Source organism: Callospermophilus lateralis, chromosome 7, assembly GCF_048772815.1.
Source record: "Callospermophilus lateralis isolate mCalLat2 chromosome 7, mCalLat2.hap1, whole genome shotgun sequence".
Classification (NCBI taxonomy): Eukaryota; Metazoa; Chordata; class Mammalia; order Rodentia; family Sciuridae; genus Callospermophilus; species Callospermophilus lateralis.
The window spans coordinates 126,931,542-126,951,488 of record NC_135311.1 but is presented as its reverse complement, the minus strand read 5'-3'; positions in this window follow the sequence as shown (position 1 = coordinate 126,951,488).

The following is a 19,947-nucleotide window of genomic DNA, read 5'->3' as shown; positions in this document are numbered from 1 at the left end:
GACACCAGGAACCTAAGCCAAACCTGTTGACATTTGGGTAGTTAATTTTATCATAATTTCTGACAGTTGAAGCAAAAAATGGGAAGAAAATGCCAACAATTTTTAGTTTCAGGAAAACTTAGTGGTTTTTTTACCTAAAATACATGGATCGTAAATGTACCTTCACCACTGAGGAGAGATTTCTATGCTGGTTGTTTAAATGATTTGCTTGATGAAAGTCCTGTGGGGTAAAGTAGTACAGCAACTTCATGGTGGAGGATAGAATTTTATATGTATAGTAGTTTGAGCTTTTGTGGCTGTTGCACAGGGCTTCCTCTTGATTGTGTAATTTTCTGAGTGAGGAAAGACTTAAAATGCCAGCTTCTAAAATGGTGGTTGCTGACTTGCCCTTTCCACTATGAACAAACCAGTTAACACTGGAGTGTTTGCATCTTCTTCAGCCTTTCCTTCACTTATCCACTTGTTCTGATTATGCGCTAGGCTTACATTCTTCCCCTTGACAGCTTGAGTTACAGTCCCAAGCAACTTCCATTTTGCCAAATTGAGCCGTCTCAATTGTTGTATTAGCCCCCCAACCTCTTGGTTCAGTAATGTATTAAATCTCTGTTGGGTTCTGAGAGGCAGCTCTGGCTTACAGGTTCACCTTTTTTGATGAACTAGTTGTCCTATCTCACTAGCTGCTATTTTGTCTCTAATGGATTCTTTTGAGGGGGGCGGTACTTGGGATGAAGCCAGGGCTTCACACATGGCTGGGCAAGGGCTCTACCACTGAGCTACATCCTCAGCCCCACCCAACCCTTTTTTTTTACTTTGAGACAGGGTCTCACTAAGTTCCCCAGGCTGATCTTGCAAACTTGAAATCCTTCTGCCTCAACCTCCCAAGTAGCTGTGATTGTAGGTGTGTGCCTCCATGCCTAGCTCTACTGGATCCTTTCAAATAATTTACTGTTTGTCCTTGGTGGCCTTTCTTAACTTCATCTCTAGTTCTTGATTTTTAGGAGTGTGGGGAGACTATTGGTTGGTTATTGCTATACCACTGGGCCAGGAGAAGGTGGCATAGAAGTTAGGCATGCTTTCGGCCCAAGAAGGTAGATCTCCTCTTCCTTTTGATCCCAGTGGGTAAGTTTCTTCAGAAAACCCCCAGAAGCAGTGAGCCCCAAGGTGAAGTGGACTGGGAAGGCCTGGTCCACAGTTGCTCCATTCTTGCAGGCTGGGCTGCAGGGTGGAAGTGGCTATGACATACCAGACTCTCCATCTGACTCCAGGGAGGTCTGGTGGGGCAGCAAACTCAAACCGGCCTCTGCCAGGAAGCCAGTGGTGTTACACAGCATGGCAGGATGGGAGGCTAAGCCAGGAACAGGAGCAGGGACACCCTCAGCCCCAGCCGTGAGGCACTTTGGGCCTGAACACTGCTCTGCTGAACACCAGCAGCACAAGCAGGGTGCCCTGGCTACTGGCCATAGCCCACAGCATGATAGGAGACACTCCGCATAGGCTGGCCTCCTGGTAAGGCAAGGTTATAGGAGGAGATGGCATTGAAGCCAGCCTCCTAAAAAGTTCATTGGTCTTCACCAAGTTCACATTTATCTACTTGGAAGCTTCTTTAGAAGCCCAACCATGACTGGGTTTTTAAGTCCCAGATTTCTTGTGTCACCCAGCTAGTCTACAGCAACCAGGCCAGGCTCACATCAGTGTCCGCAGAGCTTCTGTCAGACTAATCCAAGACTTTGAGAGTGGAGAGAAGGTGCTGAAAGAGTTTTATAAGAGCCTGGGCATTTACAATCCCTGCTAGAGAATTCCCTTCACTGTCCACTGGCAGAGCTGCCTGGCTCTGGGCCACTTTGGTGCTGGTGCCAGGTGAGGGCAACAGATGATCCACCAGGGCTCAATCCTACAGCACCTCCTTATGAACACATCTAGCAAAGATCCAGCTAGACTGTGGGGCCCAGAGAAGGGTGTCTTTGTCCACCACCCCTTTGTGAGGATGAGCACAGTTCACCATACCCTCTTGTGCTGGGCAGAGGTGCTGTTCAGCAAGCCTGTCCCCAGAGGCAGCTGAGCCGACCTGTGCAAAAGAGTTGGAACCTATAATCTCGAAGGACTGCATCCAGGTAACCTCTTTCCCAATCCTAGCGAGGCCAAGAATTCCCAGGATCTTCCCATGAACTTGCACTTCCACTTGCCATCTTTCACTGTAGCTCTCTCCTGGAGATTCTGTCTAGCTAGACACATGGTCACCCCACAGGTGAGCTCCACAGCCCTGAGGATGTTCCTATTGGTGGTGTTTGTGACCAAGATGACCTTCCTTGTTGTAACTTCAAGATCTGTATTATCCATGCCTATACTAGCCCTACCCACAGCCTGGAGCTTCTTAACATCAGTGGTCACAATGGTGGCCAAGTGGACAATAGGCCTTTGCAGTCCTACAGCTCCTTGTTATCTTTATACTAATGCATTAAATCTCCCAAACAAACTCCTATCCAGCTACCAACTCCATAATGCTATCTGATATCTAAAAGGCATACCAAAATTAACATGTCCAAAGCAGAGTTTATTTAGACCATCCTCCATCTCCTAATCTCATCTCCCATTTCATACCCACCACCATCATTTATTCAAAATTGAGTAATTAGTATTGTCAGGTTGGGTGATACTGACCACTGCCCAATACCCATCATGCACGTGTTCAATTCCCTACAGCCCATGGCAGATCACATATCCATTCAAAACCCTCAAATAGGGGCTGGGGTTGTGGCTCAGCAGTAGAGCACTTGCCTAGCACATGCAGGGCCCTGGGTTCCATCTTCAGCACCACATATGAATCAATTTAAAAAAAAAAAAAAAGGTACTGTGTCCAACTACAACTAAAAAGTAAATATTAAAAAAAGCTAAGCAACGGTGATGTGCTTGTTGTCCCAGCTACTCAGAAGGTGGAGGAGGGAGGATCGCTTGAATCCAGAAGTTCAAGACAAGCTTGGACAACACAGACTCCATCTCAAAAACAAAACTGAACAACAACAACAAAACATCTAATAGGATTGGGCTGAATCTGCTTTGGAATTTCATTGCCACTTAATCTGCTCAAGGCACACTAGCTGCCTTGCTGTTCCTTTAATCCCAACAAAACTAATTTCTCCTTCAGGGCCTTCAAGCTGTGCCCACTGTTCATCCTGGAAGGTGCTCCATTGTCTTATGGCGTGTTTCCTTATTTGGTTTTTTTCAGACACTTCTCTAATTCTCTCTCCTTCATTTCTATTATTACTACCTAAAATGATACAGTTTGGGGGCTGGGGATATAGCTCAGTTGGTAGGGTGCTTGCCTTGCATTCACAAGGCCCTGGGTTCAATCCCCAGAACCACACACACACACACACACACACACACACACACACACACACAAAATGATACAGTTTTGGTCCCCAGCATCTCAGTATTGTTCATAGCTAAGGCACAAATATTTGTGAACAGATGAGTCAAGGAATTTAATTGATTGTCATTGCCTCTGGACTTGCCAGACACCACTAGGGTTTGAGATAAAGCACATGAAAGGGCAAAATAATTGCTTCCCTCAAGGAACAGTCACCTTCTGAGGATAGAGGCATGCAAACCCTTTACAGATTGGACAATATAGAGTCTAGAAGGCCAGGATTTCTACTGTGTGACCTTGGGCAAGTTATTTTACCTTGAAGTGCTGCTGTTTCCCTTGAACTTGGGATCTTCCTGCCTCAGCCGCCCGAGTCCCGGGGAACACAGGTGTGCACCACTATGGCTGGCATGCTGTTTCCTTTTCTATAAAATGGAAATGGAGTCACCTCAGTAGTTCATGAGGATTTATTTTTATTTACCTATTTATTTATTTGTTTGGTACTGGGGATTGAACCCAGGACGCTTTACCCTGAGTTATATCCCCAACTTTGTTTTTTTGTTTTTTGAGACAGGGTCTCTCTAAGTTGCCAGAGCTGGACTTTGTGGTGCTGGGGATTAGAACCCAGGGCCTTGTGCATGCAAGGCAAGCACTTTGTCAACTGAGCTATATCCCCAGCCTGCCAAGGCTGGACTTGAACTTGCAACTCTCCTGCCTCAGTCTCTCCAGTCATTGGGATTACAGGTGTGTGCACCTCTGTCTGGCTTTTTTTTTTTTCTTTCTGTTTTTGAAGATTTAAATGTGCTGGTTTATACATAAAAAGCAAAGACACCAGGCTGGGGATCTAGCTCAGTTGGTAGAAGAATGCTTGCTTCACATGCACAAGGTCCTGGGTTCAATCCTCAGCACCACGGGGGGCTGGAGGGGAGGCAAGGATACCATAAAGAAGTTCCTCTTTTAACTGACGTGACATTTATCCATTCCCGTAATTATAGAAATTTTCTGTTTAGATGATCAAGGATTTTAGATCATAGCCCTATTTGATGCCATTTCTGTCTCTTTTTTTAGATCATGCAGTTTAGTCGTCTTTTTATCACTGTAACAAAATACCTGAGAAAAGCAAAGGAGAAAATGTTCATTTTGGTTCACATTTTCGGTGGTTTCAGTCCAGGGTTGGCTGCCTCCATTTCTTTAGGCCTGAAGTGAGGCAGAGCATCATGGCAGAAGGACGTGGTGGAGGAACACTGACTGCTCAGCTCACAGCAGCCAGGAAACAGAGAGAGAGGGAGGAAGGGGCCAGGGACGAGATGTTGTTCCCAAAGGCACACCACCAAGGACCCACCCACTCCCTTCAAGCAGGTCCCCGCTCCTCCAGTTTCCACCACCTCCCTGCAGTCGAGGCAGAGCTCTTGTGATCCAATCTCCTGAAAGCTCGTGCCTCTCAACATTGCTGCACTGGGGACCAAACCTGTATCCCATGAGCCTTTGGGGAACATTCCTGATTCAAACCCTAACACATGCCATAAAAGTCACCAATTTAAAGTGTACAGTTCAGTGGTCTCCAGGGTTATGCAACCATCACACTCTGCCAGAATATTTTCATCACCCCAAAGAAACCTGCCCACTAGCGGTCACTTCCAATTCCGACAGTCCCCCAGCCCCAGCCCTCAGCATCCACTATTTGTCTACTGAGGACATTTCATTGGAATTGTACAATCTGTGACCTTTTGTGTTTGGCTTCTTTCACTAGCATAATGTGCTCAAGGGTCATCCGTGTTGTACATTGTCTCAATATTTACTGCATTTCTTTCTGTTGCTAAATAGTATTCTCCTTTGATCAGACCATGATTTATTTATCTACTTATCAGTGGATGGATACTTGAGCTGTTTCCGCTTTCTAGCTGTTATGAATAAGAACATTTGTGTCCAGGCTTTTGTGTGGACGTATGTTTTAGATCCTCTCAGGACATATGTCTAGGAGTGGAATTGCTGGGTCCTATGGTAACTTATGTTTAACCTGTTTTTAGGAATTGACAGACTATTTTCCAAAATGACTGCACCATTTTCCATTTCCAGCAGCAGTGTAAGAAGGTTCCAATTTCCCAATGTTGTTGCCAATGCTTGTTGTTATCTCATTTTGACTTCCAATCATCCACAGTGGATGTGAATCACTCTCTCACTGTGGTTTGACATAAGAAGGCTTGTTGAATCTTCTGGCATGGGCTGATAGATTCTGTTTTAAGCTCATTTGTGTCTACATGCAAATGTTCCTGAAGTTGTAGCTCTAGTTTTGGGTCCAGGGTTGTGTCTCCCTGTCCACAGAGTAGAATGGATAGCGGTCTATAAGTTGCTTTTAATGCAGTTCTCACTTGTTTGCTTCTGGGGGAGGGGGGAACCCTGTAGGTACCAGAATCTGAGGTATACATTGGAATTGTATGAAACAGCATAGTATTTGCATATAACCTACACAATCCTCCCATGTTCCTTAAATAAGCTCTAGATTACTTGTAATACCTAACACAATGTCAATGCTATGCAAATAGTTATTAGGAATAATGACAAGGAAAAAGTCTACAATGTTTGGTGCAATTTCTTTTCCGTTTGCTTTTCACCCATGCTTGGTTCAATCTGTAATGAGAGACCACTGCTATAGGGATTTGATCCTCATACCGACTTGGGAAGATTGGGATGGGGGGAGGACTATGGTCAAGCAAAACTTGGCCCCCATTTTATGAAGAGGATCAGGAGACTCTGGGAGAAGGTGACTTAGGGTGACTGGTCCAGTTAAGATGGTCCCTCCCACCATCTAATAAAGAACCCAATATTTTCCTCAATGTGCCTATCTAATGTCTAGTACTATGATGATCATACAAGATGATGAGGGTTATCAGAAGAGCAGTGGGAGTCAGGGGGTAGCTTATTTTCCAGAGAAACCCAAGTTGAGAGGTTAGAAATTGAACAATACTAATATTTGGAGGCACCAAATCTGCTCACTCCTGAAAGACCAGCTTCAAGAGTCTGTAGGACTCCTTGACTTTTCAAAGCTTAGTTTTTAGTGCTTTTTCATTTGAAAGATGCATCTGAACTCATACCAAACATTGCTCTTTTACTAACTTGCTTTCTGGCTAACTGCGTGTTAGCCAAGTGCACTGGAGATTCTGGTTTCTCATCCATCCTTCATGAGATTCTGCTCTCAGAGGTCTTGACCAAAACCTCCCACCTACGAAATCTGTAGCAGGTTGGCAGCCTTTCATATCATAACGAGGGTTTGCCAAGATGCCCACCCTTAGTTTCAGGTGTGTAAGAGGGAAAGAAGGGCTGAGACAGAGACAGAGGGAGAGAAACGGTCAGACAGTAAATTTGCAGACAGTAGGTTAAATGTGGTGTATGAAGGGCAGGTGAGCCAAGTGGCACATGCCTGTAATCCCAGCGATTTGGGCAGCTGAGGTAGGAGGATCACAAGTTCAAGGCCAAGCTCAGGAATTTATCAAGGCCCTAAGCAACTTAGTGAGAACCTGTCTCAAAATAGAAAGTGCTCGGGATGTGGCTGAGTGGTTAAGCATCCTGGGGTTCAATCTCCAGCACCAAAAGAAAAAAAAATCTCTCTCTCTCTCTCTCTCTCTCTCTCTTTCTCCATACCCCCCCCCACACACACACACACAACACAGCGGGAGCGCTCTGGGAGAATTTTGATAGTAGGTTCCTACTATCAAATCTTGGACAGTGGGATTCACTGTCACTTATTAAATCATGACACCCCATTTATTGTAAGACACATCCTGATTTCAGAGAGACCAAAATGTGAAGAAAATCGTGCCTTAGATTTCATTCTGTACAGTAAGGCCTGGGTCACTGAGGAGGGCTCCTGAAGTTGGCCCAGGGACCTACTCACCTGTCAGTCTTATTTTTTTTCAGGGAGGGGTACTGGGAATTGAACCCGGGGGTGCTTCACTGATGAGCCACCTCCCCAGCCCTTATTTTTTATTTTGAGTCAGGGACTCGCTAAGTTGCTTAGGGCCCACTCAATTGTTGAGGCTGGCTTTGGACTTGCAATTCTCCTGCCTCAGCCTCCCAAGCCACTGGGATTGCGAGCAGGAGCCGCCTCTCATTCTCTCTATCCCTCTGCTTCTACCGCCCTCCGGCCCTCTCCTGTCTAAGCAGCTTTCTCAGATTCTTCCACGAGGTGGCGCCTGGTCCCCAGGTGGCAGTCCATCCTACCTTCCCTTGGGGATTCCTTTCTCTTTCCCTTCCCCCCATTCCTCCTTTTCCCTGGAAGTGGGAGGCTTGACTCAGTTCGCAGAGGTTTGCTGTGGGATTTTTGAGCTGGAAGAACAGCCACAGGCTCTTGCACTCTACAGGCCCCGCGCTGTCCCACGCTGGAATTCCTTCACGTCCCCAGATGGCTCTGTTGTCACTTAACCCCTCAGGGCCAGGAAGGAAGCTCAGGAGGATCTGGTCTGAAGGGAGTGCCTGGGTCTGACTCCAGAACCCACAGCTCAGCCCCTCGTCATAGAGAGTGCTCGGGATGGGGGAACCTCTGTCCCTGGGCATTCCGCCACCACCGCCTCCATGGCTTGGCAATTATGTGGCTTCCCAGCTGACCCGGGCCAAGCAGTGCAGCCCCCCTCTCCAGTCACAGAAGGGACTCATCCCCAACAGAGCCAGTGACTTACCAAGAGAGGTCAGAGGGGGTTTTGAGGGAGAGAAGTTGCTTCTCGCTTCTGCAGGAGCCTTTGGAAGAGATTCTGTCTTCCCCTGGACAGCAGGTCGAGGGGATGTGGGAGCTGCAAGGGCAGGGGCTCTGGTTGCCAGAAGGGATTCCTTTTGAGGATGAAGTCAACAAACAGATGAAGGGAGGGAGAGAAGAAATAAAACTAGTCTGGGAGGTGTTAGTTTCCCTTTGATGTGTAACAAGTCACCCCTAATTAGGCAGCTAAAAATACTTATCAGGTGAGCATGGTGGCTGTGATCCCAGCCGTTCAGGAGGCTGAGGCAGGAGGATGGCAAATTTGAAGCCAGCCTTGGGAACTTAGCAAGGCCCTGTTTCAAAGTAAAATAGAAAGGGCTGAGAATGTGGCTCAGTGATAGAGTGTTTGTCTAGCATGTGCAAGGCCCCTGGTTTGATTCCCAGTTACCACAAAGAAAAACAGAGATCATTCCACACAGCTGAGGGGTGGGAATCGGAAGAGGCCCAGGTGGCTAGTTCTGGCCTGGGGTCTCTAATGAGTCTATGTTAAGGTGTTAGGAGCTGGAATGGGGCTGGAGGATCCACTAGCAAGATGGCACACTCACGTGACAACTGGCAGGAGCCTTATTTCCTCCCAATGGGCTCTCTCTAGCAGATGGCTTCCGCCAGAATGGGGACGAAGATGATGACTGGCCGAGCCGGAAGGAAGCCACGGTGCCTTTTATGACCCAACCTCTGCCATTGCATGCTGTCATTTCTGCTCTTGTCATTAGAAGAAGTCCCTAAGTCCAGCCCACATGAAAGGGACAGTAGTGTCAAAGAACTTGTGGAGCAGTTTCCAGCCACCACTGTGGTGACATCATGTGAACGGCTGGATCAAGCCCACACTCAAGGACCCGTCTCTCAACTTTTAGACCCACAAACTACCGAGTCCCTTTGTTGCTTAAACCAGTTCGGGTGGAGTTTTCTGTTCCCTGCCCTTCAAGGAGCTCGCCGGAAGTGCTTCCATATCCCTCGGCTCACCCTGCAGACCTGCCATGGGTCACCTTGTCCTTCTCCTCAGTGTGTTGGTGAGAACTGAGGTCCCAGGACCTGGGTCCCAGGTCCAGAAGGGAAGAATGGGCCATCCTCAGCCGTGGGTCCCCTTTCCCCCCTAGGATTTTAGTGGTGCATGGTCATCACACACAATAGCAGGGGGCGCTGTGGCGTACTGGCTCCTGCAGAGGATCCAGCAGTGTAACCTGTGTCATCCCCAGGGTTCCCCTCCCTCCTTCCCTCGTTTCCTCTGGCTTCTTAGTGGTCTCTCTTCAGTCTCCACGAGTGTCCTCGCCATCTTTCTTTTCTGTTTTCCCCTCTAGTTTCCATGAGTGAGAGAAAACACAACCCTTGGCTTTCTGAGTCTGATTTATTTTGCTTAACCTCATGCTCTCAAGTTCATCCATTTTCCTGCAAGTGGCATGATTTCATTTTCTTCATGGCTGAATAAACACCCCACATTTTCTTATCCATTCATCTACTGTGGACCCCCAGGCTGGTTCCATCGTGTGGTTCCTGTGAATGGTTCAGCCTTTGGTCATTTACCTTACAACAAAGTACCTGCCACCCTTCCATGCCACTGTGCAGCCCACTACGGGAGACCACATTGCTCTGCTGACTCGGGGCCCATCGTGGTCAGCCTTCATCTCTTTACTCCGAAGACATGACCGTTCATCAAGGATTTGTCCGCAAATATTTGGCAACCATTTCCAAGTCTCTCCAGCCAATCCCCTTTGAGGTGTGGGGGACCGAGGAGTCTTGTGGCCAAGTGGGAAGAGGTCGGGTTGGCTTCCACCCTGCCTTGCTGTGTGACCTTGAGTGAGTCCCTGCTCCTCTTTGGGCCTTGTCCTCCCTTGTGGATGCAGAAGGTTGTATCAGCGTTCCTGAGGATGCTTTAGGAGTTTTGTGGGTCACTTCTGTCCAGAAGAGACATGAAATCTTAGGAGCAGCCTCACTTTGGACAAACTGGGCCTGGCGTGGTCATTCATACCTTTACAAGATAAATCCACATTCTTCACAGTCTTGGCCATTCACCATCTCTCTGGATCTTCCCAGCAGTCAATGAGGACCCAGGGGCCAGGCACCTGGGACACAGAGGCTCAGCCGCTTGTGTGGATGTGCCGAGCCACAGGACAGACGTGAACTCACCCCCAGGACCCTGGAGTAGGTGCAGTCGTCATATGCTGAGTGACTTCTGCTCACTCTGGGCCAAGTACTTTACATGTGGTCATCTCCTTCCACTCTCACGTCCACCCTGATGGGTGGTTACTATAATTATCCCCTTCACAGATAAGGAAGCTGAAGCCCAGAGGGAAGTAAAGAGGCCAGCAAAACTCAACAGCGGAGTGAGACTCGGCCCATGGGCAGTCTCCAGTCTGCTTCCCATCAGGCCACACTCCCGCTCGGCAGGTCAGGAGGTCAGCACAGGAGTTGGGTGGGAAAGAGCTCAGAGTCCAGAGACTTGCATTTGTGAACCGACTTTACACTTGCTCCTTCTGTGGCCGGGCCAAAATGCCCTGCTCCCCGAGCCTCAGTTTCCTCATCTGTAAGTTGGACATAATGATTCCCATCTGAACCATGGTGAGGTTGGAGGAAAGAATTTTAGTGAGGGAATATCTGTGAGCCTCCCTGTGGGCTGCCGAGAGCTATGTAAATGTAAGAGGTGGTTGTTTTTCTTAACCCCAGAGCAGGAGCAAGGGCAGGAAGTGGGCAGGCTGACCAAGCAGCCAAGTGTCCCAGAGCAATTGTTCTGCCCTTGGCGTTCCTGAAGTCCCTGGGAAAGGAGCTGGCAGGGTGAGAGGAAAGACCAGAGCAGGGGTCCTTATCGAGAATAATCCCCTCCATGCCAGAGCCCTCCAGGGAGACAGAAACTTCTGGATTGCCACCACTGAGTTCCAAGCATTCCAGAGGGCTCAGCGGGGAGGAGGCCTGTCATCGCCTGACCCAGCATCCGCCAGAGAGAGGCCTGGATGGGCTGGCTCTCCTCCACCCTCAGCCTCTGTCTGGCCCTGGCCCGGCCTCTTGTCTGAGCCTCAGCCCCAGTCCAGCCCCCAGAGCAGGTCCAACCAAGAATTCCAGGCTCCAGCAGTGACAAGCACCTGCCAAAGCTGAGGGGCAGCTTTGGAGAGCAACTGGAGCCTGCAGTCAGGAGGCCGGATTGGGCTCGGGTTCCACTCTCTGGGCCTCTCTGCCTGCCTGGATGACGGAGCGTTATGAGCCAGGAGGCACAAGGGTTCTGCTGCAGGAGGCTCAATCTGAGCTAAGCCACAGTCACCAAGGTGCCTGTCACAGTTATTGCTCCTCATTCCTTCTTCCTGCTGCCTCTTCCTGAATTCCAGCTCCCGAAGACCAGGGACTTGGGCCTGCTTCCCCATCTGACCACGTCAGAGCTTCGCCAGGGGCTTGGGAAGGGTGACTGTCATTAGTGCTGCTGGGCCATCCCTGGGGCCCCAATAAACAGTCACACGTCACCAGTGCCCCAGGAGAGGGTTCTGGCCACACGGACAGGAAGCCCCGCCCCTGCTCCCGGCTCTTACACCTGGTTGAGGTGTAAGGCCGCTGCAGTTTTCCAAATGTGCTCGGTGGAGGCCCAGCGGGCTCTGGACATTCCTCAGTGGGCAACCTGCAGGGCGAGGGCGAGGGCGAGGGCGGGAGCTGCTGCCCACCCTCCCGCTGCTGCCCAGACCGCTCCCTCCCACCTTCCGACTTGCACACATGGGATTCCACACGACATTCTTATTTGTGACTGCAGCTTTACAGTGGGAAAAATGATGTACGACAAATGGCATATTTAACACGTACGATCTGAGTTTTGACACGTCTATATCCCAGTGAGTCCGGCAACTCAAGGTCACGAACAGATCCCTCCACCTGGCTTCACCTTCATCCTCTGCAGTTCTCCTCCCGGTCCGTGGTCCAGGAGCCACATTAGGGACACATTTTTTTTTTTTTTTTAAATACTGGGGATTGAACCCAAGGGTGCTTTACCACTGAGCTACATCCCCAGCCCCATTTATTTATTTATTTTACAATTTTGAGACAGGGTCCCTCCAAGTTGCTGAGGCTAGCCTTCTGCCTCAGTCTCCTGAGTCTTTGGGATTACACACTTGGCTCAGCACGATTATTTTGAGATCCATCTACACCAGCACATGTATCAATAGTTCATGCCTCTTTAACACCGAGTGGTATTCTATTGTGTGGGTTTTCCTCAGTTGGTTTATCCATGGGCTTGTTGATGGGCATTTGGGTTGTTTCTAGTTTTTAGCTATTACAAGTAAAGTTGCTATGAACATTTGTTCACACAGATTTTTATCTGAAGAAGTTGAAATACTGGGGGTGGGGTGGGGGGACAGAACTAGACAAGACAGTCCCCAAAGTTGCAGATTCATAAGGGCCTAGCAGCTATGTGGACCAACACGGAGAGTCCAGGACTGAGGGAACACCTTTGAGCTCCCACAGGTGCCAAGCACCTGACAAGTGTCAGCTCACGTGATCACAGCATGTCTGTGAAGCAGTGCCAGCCAGTGTTAGTCCCAGCTTATAGGCAAAGCAGACATGCATGGAAAGGTGCACACAGCTAATTCCATGACACACACCTGGGCCCTGACGGAGCCCTGACTCAGCTGGCTCATGACTATCTTGTGAAGACAGCTCTGGCTCCCTTTGACTCACCGGGTGGCTGAGTTACTCTGCACTGGCTCTTTGTGCCTCACCACAGGAGACACCCACCAAGCCTGGGAGGATGAGGAGCAGGGATAGAGGCGCAGCAGGAAGTGAGTGGTCTGACCCCCGGCTGGGCAGAGAAAGCCAGGAGGTGGTCCCTCCTTACACAGAGGGCCCAGGGCTTGGGCTCATCACACATGCTCTCTCCTGGCTGTTGACAGTGACCCTGAGACAGAGGATTATCATCTCCACATTAGGGATGAGCCTCTGGAGCGCAGGAGGTTCTATCAGAATTGGGTCAGATTCAAGGAATGGAAAAGCCCACTGACAGCGGGTTGAATGATAAAGACAAGAAAAGCAAAGTTCTACGTGTAGTAGGTTTGAGAATGTTGATCCAGGGCCTCTACAGGCCTTTGGGATTCCAGCTCCAGAGGCTGAGGCAGGAGGGTTGGGAGTTCAAAGCCAGCCTCAGCAACTTAGCAAGACCCTGAGCAACTCAGTGAGATCCTGTCTCTAAATAAAATATATAAAAGGCTGGGGATGTGGCTCAGCAGTTGAGCACCTCTGATTCCATCCCCAGGCAGCGCAGGCTGGTGGGGGAGGAGAGAACTGATGGGCTGAGGATGTGGCTCAGTGGCAGCGCATTTGACTAGCATGCCCGAAGCCCTGGATCCCATCCCAGCAGAGGAAAAAAAAAGAAGAGAAGAGACTCTTCTAGCAGCCACATAACACTTCCCCTCACTTGCTATTGGCCAGGATCAGCTAAACCGATCTTGGGAGGGACATGAGACCACCGGCCTGGCTGACAGGGACCCCCTCCTGAGCTGAAGGCTGGAGTACTAAGAGTAGGGCAAACAACATCCTGGTTTTGCTCACGAGGAAGAAGAGTTTGGCATCAGAGGACATGAGACTTGCTCAAGGACACTCGGAGGCAGAGCTGGGCACTAGCACACACTGAGCTGCAGCGGGTCTGCCTGGCTGTTAGCCTCCCAACATCATTTAAAAATTTTTTTTGGGTGTTGGGGATGGAACCCGCAGCCTTGTGCATGCAAGGTAGGCAAGTGCTCTACCACTAAGCCATGTTCCCACCCCCTAATTTTTAAATGTTGAGACTGGGTCCCACTAAGTTGCCACACTGGCCTAGAACAATCCTTCTGCCTCAGCCTCCTAAGTAGATGGGATTAGAGGCTTGCGCCAACCCAACATCTTTATTACCTTCATTCCATGGAGAGGAAAATTAAGGCTCCTGTTATGGCACCCAGGAGCCTCCTTGGCCAGTCCCAATGCTCATTAGGAGTCTATGTGTAATAATAGAATTTGTCCTTCTGAGGTCAGGTGCTCAAAGGGCCAGCCATCTATTATCCCATCACCAGTCAGATAAAATGCTACTATCAGAGGGAGAAATGGAGGCACAGAGAAGAAACTCGCCTGAGGTCATGAAGTTGGACAGCAGTGACACTGGTATTTGAACCCTGCTTGGTATTCCAGGGTTCGTCACACCTAGAGGTCAAGCGGGAGGCCCAGACCAGTGAGTCAGAGGCTAGGTGAGACAGCCTCCAGACCACATAGGGAAAGCAAGCAGGAACAGGCTCGCTGGATGTTTGGGAGGCCCTATGGTCTGGAATGGAGCTGGGGCCAAAACCAGCTGGCAGACTCAGCAGAGCCTGCAACATGAGCCCAGCAGCCATCGCCACCCACCCGCCTGTCTCTTGGCGCTCAGGTTCCAGGACTCCTGCCCAGCCCCCTCCAGAAGCCTGAAGTAGGGAATCAGTTTTGATGGACAAATGCTCACAGGACAGAAACCGCAGCTGCTTCCAGTCAAAGGAACCTCAAGGTTCCCAGACAGGGACACTGAGGCCACTTAGGCATTAAGGATTTTGGTTTTGCCTATTTTATTCCCTGCCTCCTCCGCCGTTAGAACAATGTTTGGCACATAGTGCTCAAAAAACATTTGTAGGGTGCCTGGCTCACTGGATGCGCGTGGTTCTTCTGAAGCGTTTAGCAGGCGGAGGCTCACAAGACAGAAAGCTGGCTGTCAGAGCAGAGTCTCCAAACCCTCACACCAAGCGGGAAGACCGCAGCCAGAGAAAATCGCTTGTCCAATCAAGGACATGCCCTCCCAGGGAGAACAGTCTCCTACAGACATACAACCTTCCCCCACCTTCCCCCAAACTGGGACGTGGGAGTGGGGGGGTGCCCGGTGCCTCACTTCAGTTAAAAGGACAGGACCCAGGCGGCCCAGCGCAGGTGTGAACTGGGGAGTCGGGTCACTAGCAGGGGCCTTGTGCAACCCAAGGGGGCAAACTCAGAAAAGAAAAAGGCACTGCCGCCAACACCCAGTCCCTCTGTCTGTGCGCCCACGTGGTTCCGCCTCTTCCCTGCTCAGAGCTTTCCCAGGGCTCCTGGCTGCTTCGGGCCCTGCTTTCTGGGTCCTCCCAGTTCAGATGCTCGGCAAGAGGGGACTGAGTGGCCAGCTGGTGTGCGGAGTCACCACCACCGTCCAGGGCCCACGGCCCACGGCCCACGGCCCACTGCCCTGGAACGTGGGGGCAGCCTGGGTGGGTGTGGAGGGCGGGGAGAAACGGGGCCTGGCAGGACCCAGGGCTGGCCGAAGCCCTCCCGGGCCCCATCTTCCCCGGCAGGAAGGCTGGACGCGGATGGAGCCCCACTGCCCACACGGGCACAGCCTCGTTGTCGTTTGAGGGTTCTTAAGTCATCCTTTCTCCTTCTGAACCAGCTCGTTCCTCACGTCTGTGGCTGCAGCGGTTACGCAAGTTCCCGCCACTGCCACCCACTCGCCCCATCCTTCTGCTTCTTGGGCGGCAACAGACACTTTTCACACGTGGTCAATCCGAACCCCATAAAAGAGAGGACCTGATTGGTCCTCCCACTCACCGACTTGTCAGGGCTGCTCCTATTGGCCAGATCATTCACACCAGGACCTCCCATTGGCTGACAGCCAACCTATAGACAGGCTGCTTGAGGGTCGGCCCATCCCTGGGCAGCAGCCCTTGGGACCATTTTTGGGTTTGGCTTTGGTTTTGCAAAGTGTTTTCTTTGCTCACCCTGGTTTTTCTGTGGGCCCGGGCCAGTTCCCTGCGCTCCTACCCCAGCCCAATTCTTTGTTCATTGTTTACTGAGGCTTAATTCTTCTCCTTCCTCTCGTTTCCCCACCTTTTTCCTGCTGATTGCTCCTTTTGGACGCAGCTCTGCTAATTTAAAGCCATGGCCACCTAGATCGTTAGGGCGAGTCTCTGTTGAAGTCTCAGTGTCCCCTTGTGTATACTGGGGCTACTGATTCCCACCTCACCGGGTCACAGAGGGTCAGCTTTGTGTGAGATCCTGCCGCAGCAGACAGTAAACAAACTTCGGGGTCTGTCCTTTTGTGACTTCAGTCCTTACTTAAAACTGTCAAAGCCCGGCATGGTGGCATATGCCTGCAATCCTAGGAATGGGAGGCTGAGGCAGGAGGATGCAAATTCAGGGCCAGCCTCAGAAACTTAGAACTGTTTCAAAAAAAAAAATAAAAAAGGGCTGGGGATGTAGCTCAGCGAAGCCCTCCTGGGTTCAGTCCCTAATACCAATAGACAGATAGATAGATAGATAGATAGATAGATAAAGGAAGGAAGGAAGGAAGGAGGAGGAGACTGTGAAAAGACCCCAGAAGCTGAGCTGGACTAGGAGAAGAGACTTAGGTCTGAGCCTCAGCTGGGTACCTAACTTGTATGGTGTTGAGTAAGTCTCTTTCCCGCTCTGGGACTCAGTTTCCCCATCTTTCAAATGAGGATTGGACTAAAGGAGCAATTCTGAAGCTGAAAATAGAGGTCATTAGCACACCATAAAGAGAGAGAAAGAATGTTTTTGGTCAAACATTTTGGGAGGTCACAAAACACTTACTGTATATTGGCTCAGCCTGTGCTGTCCACTATGTAGCCACTAGCTACATGCAGCTTGTTTAAATAAAAGTTAAAACCCATCTCCTTGTCTCACCAACCACATTTCTGGTACTCTGCCGACATGTGCTGCTGATGGCTACAATACTGCCCAGTACTTTATCTCTGAAAGTGCTACTTGGTGGTGCTACAGTTGGAGGAGGCCTGTGTCACTTTAATCCAGCATTTCTCTACCACTCGTGACCACCTGCTACTTCCACAGAACGCCGATGTCAGCGTAAGCAATGATGCTGTTCCCAGGAACATGGTCTGAAGAGTGTTGTGCTCCAGGACCTCAGGACGCTCCAATCCTGAGTGGAGAGGGGGAACGTTCTAGCAGCAAATTCCTCTGTTCAGCAGGGGAGGGTGTTGGCCAGAAGGACATGATAATTGTGGGGAAAGAGTCCCTGGGATTGGGAAGGAGAGATGACAGTGGAGGTGGAGAGAGGGTTGAAGGTCTTAGAGGGGCGGACAACCTGGTGGGTAGATGGAGGTGGGCAGCAGGGAGGACCAGGGCCGGGAGGGATGAAGGGCCCTCATTTTTTAAATCATCTGCACACAGCCGCACTGCAGCGCGACTCCCCTCACCCTCACCCACCACCAATCTGCCCCCTTGACCAGGACTTGGGGAAATGGAGAACAAAGGACTACACTCCACCCGTGGGCTGCCGTGGGTGGAAAGGACCTGAGAGGGAGCTGAGGGCCGAAGGAGATCAAGCGTCAGCTGAGGCAGGTTTTGTGGGAGGAAGCGAGGCAGAGGTTGGCTAGGAGAAAGGACCCTTCCCCCCAGAGTGCCCAGAGGGACTCTGGGAGGTGTGGCCGTTCTAAAAAGGCCCCCCAATTCTCGGACGCGCTCCTCCAATGGAGATGTGGGGTTTTCATGTCCTCCCCTGGAGTGTGGGCCGTGTGACCACTTGGCCAATAGAATGCGATGGAAGTGACCCCCATCTTAAGAACTGGTAGGTTCCACTTCCTATTTCTTGGGATACTGGTTCCTGGAATCGGGCTGCCATGCCGTGCCGTGCCCAGGGCACACCAAGAGGCCATGTGTAGGTGTCCCGGCCACTGTCCCAGCTGAACTCCCACTTGACAACTGATGTCAACTGCCAGGCACCTCTAGATCCAACCTCCACTGTCCAACTACAACCGCCCGAGACCCTGAGAGGGGACCACCTCTCCGAGCCCAGCCAACCTGTTGAGCCATGAGGATCCACACCTGATCTTGATTTAGGTCACAAGAGTTTGTCCTGGAACAGGAGAGACACCAAGAAGCACCTCATGGGGCAATGAGACGTGAGGGCCAGTTGTTACCGGAATCTCGCAGCACAAGGGTGGCGCCTCAGCAAGCAGGACACCTGGAGAGTAACCGAGGCCAGCACCCGGATGACCTTGGTGTCAGACAGAGTTTCTGCTGGGACCCTAAGGAGCTGGCCCAGAGGCCATCCAGATCCAAGAGAAAAATGTCAATGGTGACTTGGAAATTTCTAGCAACTGTCTTCAGTGACAACATGAGCTACTCATGGGAGGAGAGGAGGAGGAACAGTCTTGAGGATGATAGGAAGATCTGGACACGCTGTTACACTTGTCAAGTGACTTCGTAAATCCCAGAACTTGCTGATAGATTAATAGAGGAGAAGCCTTCTTTCTGGAAGCATCCTCCTATGTTCTGAAGCACAGGAGGAGGCTGAGCCTCCTTCGGCCATACCCTCATTCATTTCCCCTCCTTTAGTAAGTCCTGAAAGCGGGTGCAGCTGCGGATCAGCACAGACTGCCTGGGTTAAGGTCCAGCTCTACCCTTACCTGCTGCGTGGCCTCAGGCAGGTGATCAATCTCTTTGTTCCTCAGTTTCCTTTTCTCTAAAACGGGACAACAACAGTGCCTGTGTTACGGGAAAGATTACAAGAGGACCTACACGGGAGACTTGGGCTCGGAACACAAGACCTGTTTCTTTTTCTTTTCTTCTCTCTTTTTGCACTGGTGATTGAACCCACCGGTGCTTAACCACTGAGGCACATCCCGAGCCCTTTTTATATTTTGTTTTGAGACAGGGTCTCACTAAGTTGCTGAGGCTGGCCTCAAACTTGTGATCCTCCTGCCCCAGGCTCCTGAGCTGCTGGGATCACAGGTGTGCGCTGCACGTCTGGCTCACAAGACCTGCTTCGTGCTCTTCTTACTCAACAAGTAACTTCTGAGCACCGACTATGTGCTGGACCCCCGTGCTGCACTGAGACTGGAGCAGAAAGGGGACAGTCACAAGCCCTGTCCCAGGAAGCCAGTCCTTGCTTAGAACCTGGCCTTCAGTTTCCCCAGGTCTTCTTCATGGGTCCTGTCCCCTTTGTTCCTCATGAAGTTGGCATTGACGGTGACCTTATCCCTGTTTGGCAGAGGTGGAAACTGAGGCCTAAAGAGGAGAATTGCTGTCCAGTTTGCACGGAACCTCAGCGGCTGTCACAAATCCGTATGCCCCTTCTGCAGAGGGACCTGAGTGGTTCAGAGGCTCTGTGTCTCTCATAGGCCTGGGACCCCTCTAGAGAATGAAATCTTTATTTCTTTTCTTTTTTTTTGTACTGGGGATTGAACCCAGGGGTGCTTAACCATTGAGCCACACCCCCAGCCCTTTTTATTTTTTAATTTTGAGACAGGGTCTTGCTAAGTTGCTCACAGCCTCACTAACTTGCTGAGGCTGGCCTCAAACCTGCCATCCTCCTGCCTCAGCCTCCCCAGTCGCTGGGATTACAGGTATGTGCCACCGTGGTCAGCTGAGAATGTGATCCACCACTTGTTCCCCCAGCAGAACCTCCATGGCCCTCTTGGCAGCGGCGGCTCTGGAGGTGGGAGGGTGGGACACTGGGCCTGGGCTGGCTGTCTCCCTGCTCGTCTCCTGGAAGGAAGAAGTGGGTGTTTTTCCACTTGGCCTGACCACACAGCACCCCACCCAGCATCATCTTCATGGATGCCTGAAATTCCTCTGTCCGTGATTCATGCTTTCGGTTGAGCAATTGCTCCCGCGAATGTCCTTTAGGGGAATGTCCTTTAGAGTTCCCGGAGTGGGTCACCAACACCTCACACACCTTCACGAGCCGAGAAGGAGCCCTAAAGCCTTCCTTCCAAGGGGGTGGGGTGGAGGACACGGGTCGTGGAGATGTGACGTCAGCAAAGGAGCTGGGCCCTGAGACTGGCCTCACTGCTCCTGTGGTTCCTGGGCCTCCGGGGACCTCCTGCGAGCCTCCCCACGTGGAAGGCGCTCTCTCTCTCTCTCTCTCTCT